Source organism: Octopus bimaculoides, chromosome Z (genome assembly GCF_046866305.1).
Source record: "Octopus bimaculoides isolate indiv1 chromosome Z, ASM4686630v1, whole genome shotgun sequence".
In the NCBI taxonomy this organism is placed as follows: domain Eukaryota; kingdom Metazoa; phylum Mollusca; class Cephalopoda; order Octopoda; family Octopodidae; genus Octopus; species Octopus bimaculoides.
The window spans coordinates 20,755,189-20,764,705 of NC_142944.1; the positions used below are offsets into that span (position 1 = coordinate 20,755,189).

Consider the following 9,517-nt stretch of genomic DNA (forward strand, 5'->3'; position numbering starts at 1 on the left):
GGAACATTAAAAGCACCATCCGAGCGTAATCGTTGCCAGGGCCGCTGACTGGCTCCCATACCGGTGGCACATAAAAAGCACCATTTGAGCATGATCGTTACCAGCATTACCTTACCGGCACGTGAAAATCAACATTTGAACAAGGTTGCCAGTGATGCTGGACTGGCTCCTGTGCAGGTGGCACATAAAATACACCATTTTGAGCATGACCGTTGCCAGTACTGCATGTCTAGCCCTCGTACTGGTGGCATGTAAAAGCACCCACTACACTCTCGGAGTGGTTGGCGTTAGGAAGGGCATCCAGCTGTAGAAAACTCTGCCAGATCAGTTTGGACCTGATGCAGCCATCTGGCTCGTCAGACAAACCGTCCAACCCATGCCAGCACAGAAAGCGGATGTTTAATGATGATGATGAAAGGGTTAAAGAAAGTTAATATATCCCTCATAGCTGGACATGTTTATGCATAAGGCTGGAAACAACGTACATTGATGATATTTGCTTACAACTATTGCATGATGTTAAGACAAAGAGAGAGACACACACACACACGCACATACACAAAAATATATATGCAGACATGCAGTAAATAGACACGTTTAATTTTCAAAATCTTTTATTTGATATTAATTGGTTGAAGAATTATGCTCGTCTATAATACCTAAGCTTATGCAGATATGTAACACATGCTCTTGGACTAACTGTTTTGCAATGTCAGAAGCCTTTGAATGGGGTTTGTGTTCCACGATTCTCTTCAAACAGCAAAGCTTCCTTTCCAAGGGCCTCGGTTGGCCAGGACTAGAATCTGTTGATTCTTTTCCTTGGTTTTTGAATTGCACTATAATTCTATTAACAGCAAGAGGAATTTGAAGATTTTTGGCAATTTGTTGCTGGCTAAGACTAGCCTCAGATTGCCCAACAATACAACCTTTTTGAAAATCTGACAGTTCTGCTGAAGTTTTTGTGCGTGGCAGGGTTACTCTTTGCAAATGTTTAATATAGTGGCATCTAGAATGAAAAGGAATAATTACATTGTAAATTCTACATCATTGAAAACATATTAAGACACTTGGATCAGAAATTTTGAAAATTAAAGGTGTCTATTTACTTCCTGCATGTCTGTGTACAACAGTCTTCCTTGTAGTACTACCATAAATATCCAGTATTTCCATTCATGCGATTCAGTCAAAGCAATCACTCTATCCTATAACATTGTCAAAAACCACATCCCAAAGACGGACTAGTTTCTTCATCAAAGCTATGAAATATTTTTAGCTTTGACCATGAAACTGAAGTAAAACCTACAGTAGTTTACTGCTCATATGTCTGTGACAGTGCCACTACAGAAGGCCATTTGGCTCATTGGTAAAAATTCATTCGCCATGTTCTTAGGCTGTAGATATACTCATATATATAAATATATATATCATCACCATCACCGTCATTTAACGTCTGCTTTCCATGCTGGCATGGCTTGGACAGTTTGACTGGGGACTAGTGAGCCAGATGGTTGCACCCGGCTCCAATCGGATCTGGCAGAGTTTCTACAGCTGGACGCCCTTCTTAACGCCAACCACTCCGAGAGTGTAGTGAGTGCTTTTAGTGTCAATAAGGCGACGCTGGTAACGAAAATGCTCGAATGGTATTTTTTACGTGCCATTGACACAGCGGCTACACAGCAGCCCTGGCTATGATCACACTTGGATGGTGCTCTTAGCACTCCACTAGCACGGAAGCCAGTCATGCGGTGCCGTCGTCAAATTCGATTCCAATTTCACTTGCCTCAACAGGTCTTCACAAGCATAGTTTAGTGTCCAATGAAAGAAAGGTATGCCTAAAGGGGCTGGTTACACTACCAGCATAGGCCACAGGTTATGGTCTCACTTGGCCATAACCTGTGGCCTATGCCGGTGGAGTAACCAGCCCATTTATATATATATATATATATATATATGCTATGGTTTTTGGTAAGCAGTGTCGATGGAAAGGAGAAAATTTATTGTGAGAGGATGGTAATGGAGACAAATAACAAAGGGGATAGTGTTAGGGTGGGAGTTATGGAGACAGGAGAGGAGAAGGTGGAGAATAATGTCAGGAATTAGTGTGAAAGACAGTGGGTGTGGTTGTGTGACAAGGTGATAGTAGTAGTGCAGTGTGTTGAATAGCATTTGGTACCAGTGGATGAGGTGGGTCTGTCCATCTGCCATACTAGCAAGGTTTGGATGGTTCAACAGGGTCCAAAATAATTGTTATTGTAGTTACACAGGTTTATTGTTAAGAGCAAGGCTTGTCCCCTGCATCCCTTATCTTGTGAGTTCGTGGGTGCTGCTGCCATGTAAAAAGCACCCATACTGGTGCTATTTGAATGTATCCATTCCAGTGCTGCATAAAAGCACCCAGCATATTCTGTAAAATGGTTGGCATTAGGAAGGGGATCCAGCCATTGAAACCATACCAAAACAGACATGGAGCCTGGGCAGCTCTTCAGCTGACTAACTTCTGTCAAACCGTCCTACCCATGCCAGCATGGAACAAAAATGATAAATAATGATAATGATGAAGAGGGGAAAGAGTAACAGAGGCAGTGTTAGAGAATGAGGGTAATCAAAGGGAAAGTAGTAGACAGTAGTGATGTGATGAGGGGAGGAGGTTGTGAGGGAGAGAGTTAGTGATAGGACGGTGGGAAGGTTGAGTAAGGAGTGATGCATTGCTACCCCACATTATATGTTGGGTAGTAATGCAGGGGTATCTGGAAGAGAGATAAGATGATGATAAGGGTGCATAGTGTATCCTCAAGGTAATGTGTCCCAGAGAGTTTGGTAACAGCGAATCAGAATAGATGAGTAAAGGATGTGAGGGTGCAATCCCTCCTTACTCAAGAATCTTGATTCAAGAGGAAAGAGGGGCTGTAAAATACTGGTAGTGTAAGTATGAGGGAGGTAGGTATTTATTCCATAGGCATAGATAGAATATTTTTTTCAGTTGTGGGTGACACAGCATGGTGACATAAAAAGATGATGGGAAGATGAGAGGATAAGAAGACATAGTGGATAGGGTATAGAATAAATAAAATGGTTGGTGGTGGGTGGGGTAGCATGCACAAAACAGCAGACAAGGGATAGATGCAAACACTAAGCTTGTGTGGGAGGTCAGGTTTTCTGCAGTACTCAGTATTTCATTCTAAGTTTTCCTCAGTCTCTCTTTCTTTTCCACAAGTATCATTCACTTTGGGCATTTGGTGCTTGGTTACACAACTACACACACACATGCACAATCTCATGTGAGTAATTAGGGCCAGCAAAAGAGACAGATAGATGGACAGAGAAGAAAGGGAAAAATGAGTCATAGATATTTTTTAATCCATGCAATTAAAACTGTAGATGAGATGCTGTCTTTGTGTTTTAGCTAGAGATACATTTTTCCCTTTCTTTTTGTTCGATGTGTTTGTTTGCTTTCACATGTATCTTGTTTCTTTCATTAGATGATGGCCATGCTGGGGCACCACCACCTTGAAGGAGTTTAGTTAAATGAATTGGCTTCAGTACTTACATTTTCTAAGCCTATACTTATTATATCAGTTTCTTTCACTGAACTGTTAAGTTATGGAGATGTAAACACACCAACACTAGTTGTCAAGTGGTGACAGGGGACAAACACACACACACACACACGCAACAGGCTTCTTTCAGTTGTTTCTGTCTGCCAAATCCACTCATAAGGCTTTGGTCACCCCGTGACAATAGTAGTAGATACTTTCCCAAGGTATCGTGCAGCAGTACTGAACCCAGAGCCATGTGGTTGGGAAGCAAGCTTCTTACTGCTCATCTATGCCTACCAAAAGAGCATCAAAGAACAGAGTTAGCTAACTATGTTTATTGTTTAGTTTACACATGTTTTATTAACCTCAATAAGTCAGTCTTGCATAATGCCATTTCCATGTTGACAACTACTGGACCATTTCTTGTACTGTGGAGATCTTCCTTAACAGTCAATGATAAAGTTAATTCATCAGGATTCAACAATAGACACAATAAGCTGACAGCTTTCGTCTTTGAATTTTGCCAACAGCTCACTACATCATCATCATCATTTAACATCTGCCTTCCATGACTATGTCCATTTAAAAGCAATCACATAAAAGGTGGTTACAATCAAACAAATACAAGGAGAAAAGGTTCAAATAGAAGGAGGAAGAACAAAATAAGTTACATCCAGATCAAGGAACACATGTACGCTCATGCCTCTCCAGTAAAAAAGCATCTAGACCAATAGTTCTCAACCGTTTTTTTTTTTTTTACTTTGATTCCTATTTAACTTGGTAGGGGTTTTGCTTATAGCTATTTGATGTCTAAAAACTCCTATTATGATTCTTTTGATTAAATATTAGGAATTGTGTGAAAAAGTATTTAAAGACTTTGTGTATTGTAGAAGTATAAACGATTTATTGCAGATAAAAATAACAACTAAATCCTATGTGGAATCCCAAGAGCCATGTAGATCCCTGTTGAGAACAAATGATCAAGAAAGATGTCATACAAGGGGAAATAACAACAACTATATTAGTTGCCAGCAGTAACATCGGCAACTTGAAGATTAAGGAAGCCATTATCATAAGGGATCTTTCAGCTGAAATAAATACCAGAGAAGACCTCAGCTGCATACACTGGGCAGTCTAGCACTCCCACTACACTTCTTCATTATACAACACTCTCTTGCCACAATGATCATATCTTGACATACCATACATACCCCACTTAATATTTTACCCAAATGTTTCTAATATATTTTTATGGAACAGTCAATTCTAAGTTTGAATGGAAGCCACATTGAGATTCAGATAAGACATCATTTACAAGCTATTTATTCAGACTGATAAGAACACTTGCCAGAAGCTGACAGTAGAGCAATGCCACAATGGTTGTCATATTTTATTCTGACTCCCTCTCTTTTATAATGAGGAAAGATAACTGCATCTTTTCGGGCCTTGGAAACAACACCAACTCTTCAGACTATTCTAATAAGCTTGTGGAGATTCTCTGTCATACAACTAGTCTGCTACCAAAGTGCAAGACCTTACTGCAAATTCCATCTTTTTCAGGTACTTTAACAAGATTCAGCTTATTGTTGTTACTAACTCATCTGTTAAGATGACAGATTTTTGTCAAATAGTGCCAATTACGAAATCATCAACAACCAGCTCATAGTTCAGAAAAATGGTGAACCTAATACCCGTAATTTCTGTTGATTTAGTTTATAGTAAGTAGAGTAGAGCCCTCTTTGGAAAGCAAAAAGGAACTGGTGCAGAATTCTTGGGCCATTAACTTGCATAATGAAATAGCAGAGCTTCTTACTCTCATATGCATTAGTGGCAGCTTATGTGTGTGTGTGTGTGTGTGTATGTGTGTACATGTATGTATAAATATATATATGCATATACACATCGATATTCTGTTATTCTTTTACTTGTCTCAGTCATTTGACTGGGGGGCCATGCTGGAGCACTGCCTTTTAGTTGAAGAAATCGACCCCTGGACTTATTTTTTGTAAGCTGGGAGCTTATTCTATCAGTCTCTTCTGCCAAACCACTAAGTTAGATGTAAGCACACCAACATCAGATGTCAAGTAATGGTGGGAAGACACAAAAACACATACTTAAATATATATATATATATATATATATATATATATATATATATATATATATATATATATATATATATACATACATATACTTTGCCTTTCATCCTTTCAGGGTCGATAAATTAAGCACCAGTTGCATACTGTGGTCAGTCTAATCAATTGGCCCCCTTCCCCAAAATTTCAGACTTTGTGCCTATAGTAGGAAAGATATACATATATATATACAACGGGCTTCTTTCAGTTTTCATCAACAAGTACACTCACAAGACTTTGGTTGGCCCAAGGCTATAGTAGACAACACTTGCCCAAGGTACCACACACTGGGACTGAACCCAGAACCATGTGGTTGGGAAGAAAGCTTCTTATCACACAGCCATGCCTGCACCTATAATATATATATATATTTCATACTCATTTAAAAGAAGAAGAAAATGGAGATTGGGAAGTTAATAATCATTTATAATTAACAGCAAATTGGTCATCTCCATTTAAAGTCATTTCTATTAATATTCATTAATAAACATTAAAGTTACATTTATGCAACATGAGCATAATATCAGGTGAGGTGTTTACAGGCTGATTAAAGACAAGTAAAGTAAATAGAATTGATAGAGGAAAGTTAAATACAAATAAGGTAAGTTTATCTTAATATATAAAGCTGAAATTGTGTGTTTGTGTGAAGCCTTTTTGAAAGTTTATAGAAATCCACATTTTCCACTTTTCGTAAAAGTTTTTACATCAATGGAATTTTCTCGATGTGAACTTTCCAGTGCAGTAATTAGATTTTTAAAATTCCGTTTACTTTGTGTGATTTAAGGGAGATTTGGCTGTTGTTTCTAGCAACTTTTATAGTTCATCCCTGCTACCTGGAACGCCATTCTTACACACACGCTCAACATAAAAATATAGAGAGTAAAAGAGGGAGAGGGAGAGAGAGAGAAAGTGATACATACAACGTCATAGATTAAAATTTCATCTCAGTATTCTTTACCTATTTTTCATAACATAGATACGTAAAAACACACACAACCACACATACATGACCTGTGACAACAACATACACATTGCTCTCAATCTCTATTCGTTTCTCCCCCTCTTCCTCTCTCGCTCTCTCAAACGTATACACGTGCAAGTAAACACAATCATTCACATCGTGGTATATTTACAAAACATTGATGGCATAACTACAGAGTTGTATCCCCCAAATTTGGAAGGTCATAACTTTCATAAAAATGAATATTTTTTAATGAAATTTTCTATGCATATATTATTTATTATGTAGATTCCAAATATACAAAAAATTTCAAAGTGTTTTGGAAAGGGGGTGGGGTACAATATTCGGAAATTCCACTTAAATTCCTCTTAACTTCCAGGAAAATGAATATATTTTCATGAAATTTTGTACAAATGTAGCTTCATGTATGTACATTTCAAGCATGTAGGAATTTTGAAGTAAACAACTGCAGGTTATTTTTGAGAAGTGTTCCTCACTCGGTGGTGTTTCGGAGCAAGTCGTCCATATTTGTTTCATTTTTCTCTATTATGTGCTTATGTGCATCCTTAGATTTCTAATGAAGTAATAGGCAGTGAAGAGAAGCAGTCATAAGAAAGCTTTTAACTACCCCTATTCCTTTCTCTCCCCCTCTCTACCTCTTCCTGTCTCGCTCTCTCAAAAGCATACACGTGCAAGTACACAATCATTCAGTAAAATATAACTCATGTTCGTCAATGTTTTGTAAATTTACCACGATTTTCACTAGGGTGTTAGGGTTAGGGTTTAGGATTAATGTTACGGTTACGTTTTTTAGGGTCAGGGTTAGGGTTAGGGTTAGGGTTAGGGTTAGGATTAGGGTTGGGTAATCGTGCGGGTGTTAATCTGAAAAATTACAGATATGTGAAAAGTACCGACCCTGCCATCTATTATAACTTTTTTTGTTCTGTTTAATATATACATAGATTATGCCTCCAAAGAAGAAAGTTTGCTGGGGAAAGACAGCAACCGGTTTAAAATGACAGCCACAGACTGCAGCAATTCACCACATTCCAGTAGCTACTTTGAACATAATGCAAAATGGTGCATCAACACCTTCTGCCCAATCTGATAGAATTCTGGCAAAACTGTTTAGCAACAGATCGCCAGCAATTGCTTCATCACAAATTGCCATCCTAGCTCCTGCTAAAAGGGATTACCCTGCTATGTATAATCAGGGCAGCGCAAAAAGTTGTTTTGCACAAGCATTTCTATAGCCAATTACACGGATGAAATTTACGTATGCTTAATAATTTTGCGCAAAACAGCTTTCAGACTTTCCCTATTAATTTCATCGTCTTTTGAATTATGAACATATTTACATCATAAGGGTTTTATCGTTGTAAGGCTTTCTTTTTTAATTGATTTTCACCTAGCAAGACTTATCGTAGATGGCATAATAAGTCACACCCAGACAAGGTCGGGTTATACTGCTAGTCTTAATATATAAAGCTGAAATTGTGTGTCTGTGTGAAGCCTTTTTAAAAGTTTATAGAAATCCACATTTTCCACTTTTTCGTAAAATTGTTTACATCAATGGAATTTTCTCGATGTGAACTTTCCAGTGCAGTAATTAGATTTTTAAAATTCCGTTTACTTTGTGTGATTTAAGGGAGATTTGGCTGTTGTTTCTAGCAACTTTTATATTTCATCCCTGCTACCTGGAACGCCATTCTTACACACACGCTCAACCTAAAAATATAGAGAGTAAGAGTAAAAGAGGGAGAGGGAGAGAGAGAGAAAGTGATACATACAACGTCATAGATTAAAATTTCATCTCAGTATTCTTTACCTATTTTTCATAACATAGATACGTAAAAACACACACAACCACACATACATGACCTGTGACAACAACATACACATTGCTCTCAATCTCTATTCGTTTCTCCCCCTCTTCCTCTCTCGCTCTCTCAAACGTATACACGTGCAAGTAAACACAATCATTCACATCGTGGTATATTTACAAAACATTGATGGCATAACTACAGAGTTGTACCCACTAACTTTGGAAGGTCATAACTTTCATTAAAATGAATATTTTTTAATGACATTTTCTATGCATATATTATTTATTATGTAGATTCCAAATATACAAAAATTTTCGGTGAAAGTGTTTTGGAAGGGGGTGGGGTACAATATTCGGAAGTTCCACTTAAATTCCTCTTAACTTCCAGGAAAATGAATATTTTTTCATGAAATTTTGTACAAATGTACCTTGATGTATGAAACAACTGCAGGTTATTTTTGAGAAGTGTTCCCCACTCGGTGGTGTTTCGGAGCAAGTCGTCCATATTTGTTTCATTTTTCTCTATTATGTGCTTATGTGCATCCTTAGATTTCTAATGAAGTAATAGGCAGTGAAGAGAAGCAGTCATAAGAAAACTTTTAACTACCCCTATTCCTTTCTCTCCCCCTCTCTACCTCTTCCTCTCTCGCTCTCTCAAAAGCATACACGTGCAAGTACACAATCATTCAGTAAAATATAACTCATGTTCGTCAATGTTTTGTAAATTTACCAAGATTTTCACTAGGGTGTTAGGGTTAGGGTTTTAGGGTCAGGTTTAGGGTTTAGGATTAATGTTACGGTTACGGTTTTTAGGGTCAGGGTTAGGGTTAGGGTTTAGGGTTAGTGTTAGGGTTAGTGTTAGGATTAGGGTTGGGTAATCGTGCAGGTGTTAATCTGAAAAATTACAGATATGTGAAAAGTACCGACACTGCCATCTATTATAACTTTTGTTGTTCTGTTTAATATATACATAGATTATGCCTCCAAAGAAGAGAGTTTGCTGGGGAAAGACAGCAACCGGTTTAAAATGACAGCAACAGACTGCAGTAATGCACCACAT

The 9,517-nt window shown here is 38.0% G+C and overlaps 1 long non-coding RNA gene across 2 annotated transcripts in view; it reads right to left on the minus strand.

The window, feature by feature from the left end:
• Positions 1-573: 573 nt before the first annotated feature.
• The window catches only part of LOC149132165 (uncharacterized), a 29,548-nt gene continuing 20,604 nt past the window's right edge, over positions 574-9,517 (minus strand). For both annotated transcript variants that reach the window (XR_016244719.1, XR_016244718.1), the window contains exon 3: positions 574-1,006. This is a non-coding gene — a long non-coding RNA (uncharacterized LOC149132165). The remainder of the gene's footprint in view (positions 1,007-9,517) is intronic.